The following is a 2,500-nucleotide window of genomic DNA, read 5'->3' as shown; positions in this document are numbered from 1 at the left end:
TTTCAGCTATGTTTCCAGCTTGTTCAAAACCTAGTTGACACTATCAGACTGATCAACCGATGATTTTATTCCACTACCTACATAAAAAGATTATTTCTTGATAAAAATCTATAATTAATAAAACTCTTGTCGTGACAAGTCAAATGAAACTGTGTTATTTTCAAAGTTTAACCTTTTTACTAATGTAGGCAATTACTTAACAACTCTAAGGTGCTTTACAGGATATAGCATGTAGGAATTTTTTATTCCAAATCTAATAAACGATGAGAGGGAGTTAATAAAAGGGTGTATTGGTATAAACCAAAATCTCCTTCTCAACAAATCGAGATTTACTAGATTTTTTTAAAGGTCGACAATTTTTATAGTCTGTTTGGACTGAAAATTTTTACTTTTATCCGTGACCGATATATATTTTCTAATTTTTAAGTTCGATTTTTACTGTTTATTTATTTAGTTTAGAGATATAGTTTAAAGATATAGTTTTTTTTATTGATAAAAAGTAAAAATTAATAAACGAGGGAGGGGGGGAAGGATTTTTAAACAAGCTTGAGGTGGGAAAATTTTCCAAAAATAATTAGACGCCACCCTCCTCCTCATATTAAGCGCCTTAGAGTAAAAACAATACCTAACAACCCTTCCTTTAGTCCAGCACTTTAGTAGAGGATGAGTTTTGTCTACAATATGTGTCATAAAAACTTTTAAATTTTTTAAAGATTTAGATTTAAAAAATTAACTACACTCTACAAATAAACAAAGCATGAACATTTTAAAAGTCTATTCAAGTACATTCTTGTTAAGGGAACAAATTTCTTACATCTTATTGCGATGATAAAAATTGAGCGCATAATTAAATTTATCTATTAAGTTTACCTGATATTTATTTTATATGTTTACCTGACAGCTTATTGAGTTTTCTTCTCGTTCTAATTTTATTAAGTTTAGTACCGCTAAAGGTGTTTATATCAACATTATTTTGTTCCAAGAACTCACGAACAACCATGTTACCGTTTGATCCCTGAATTTTGTATTTTCGTGCCAGTGCGGAGAGATTAATCTAAATTAATGATTGTTTTTAATTTTGCATTTCTTTGCTAGTGCTGAGAGATTAATCTAAACTAATTATTATTTTTAATTTTATATATTTTATTTTATCTTGTATGCAGAAACTTTTGGTAATTTGTTTATTCCATTATATTGATCGACGTTATTTATTTAAATTACAAAAATGAATAAGATTCCTATACTTCAGAGCCTTTCTTCATTTCCTGTACTTCATTTAACATATTGACTTTGTTAAAATCAATGTTGTCCGGATTCGGAGAATGTCTTTTTCTCTTTTTGCCAATAGTATTGCCTTAATAGTTATTTAAATAAATTGAAGTTAGATAAATTTAGATATAGAAAATTAAAAAAATAAAGTATAGGTATAAGAAAATCTTATTTAGATCATACCAATGATAACCACACAATAATTATGTATAATTAAATACTAAAAAAGGTAGTTTCTCATATCATTCCATTGCACTTACTATTAACAGACATTGTTCGTTTAACTGCATCTTGTTTAGATTCAAAGTGAAGGCTTGTGCGAATTTTTAAATAGGCTGACTTTGATTGACGAACACCAAACAAAGTATTAGTGTCTTTGCTATTCTTTTCCCAATGACTTTCAACATTCAATTTCAACTTCCGGTGGGACTTTCGTAGTTGAATTTTTTTTATCTGCAGAAGATAACTTTTCAGTCAAATTAGTTGAGGGCAACTTTGACAAAACCTTTAGAAACGGTGTGTCATAAAAAGAATCCTAAGACTTGTTGATGTTCGCCAAGACCAATTGGCATGTTTCTCTCATGTAAGGAAGCGAATTTTTAGTAAAAGGAACATCAACGCTTGAAATCTTGGTAGATAAATTGTTTTTCACTTCTGCGTTACTTGTGAAAATATTGCTATTATCGCTAAGCGGTGGTTGTGACTTTTTTGGCCGATGGTTTACCGAGCTGGGAAAAGTATTTACTGGGTTTTCATCATTTTTACATAAACTACAACCATTAAGTGTATGTTCTTTTTGTATGAAAAGATTTAATTCATTCCATACATATTGAGAATAGCGTTTAGTAAATTTATTTCTTTCGTCACCACACCATCGATGTTTTTTTAAAAATACTGCCAAATCATGGGATTTTCGATGGAAACATTTTTCGTTCATGTGAATGTGCTGGAATTGACTATTAAAACGTTCATACCTTTTGCGTTTCATAGTATAATGGATTTCTCCTAACCCTTTTAATACTTCAGCTCTCATATAAAAACACTCAATAACTTTGGCCATATTGATAAGAAATTACTTGTATCAACTTGTTTAAATCTATATTTAAGCTAATAAATTACCAAAAAAATTGCTTACAATTAAGCACTGTATTAGGCGCAAAAAAGAACGATAAAAATTGAATGATCAACATGGGCTTATCTAGGACTTTATCCAGGGAGGGGGGAGTGTTGT

The sequence above is a fragment of the Hydra vulgaris genome, chromosome 04, assembly GCF_038396675.1.
Source record: "Hydra vulgaris chromosome 04, alternate assembly HydraT2T_AEP".
NCBI lineage: Eukaryota > Metazoa > Cnidaria > Hydrozoa > Anthoathecata > Hydridae > Hydra > Hydra vulgaris.
Note: the sequence above shows the minus strand (reverse complement) of the source record.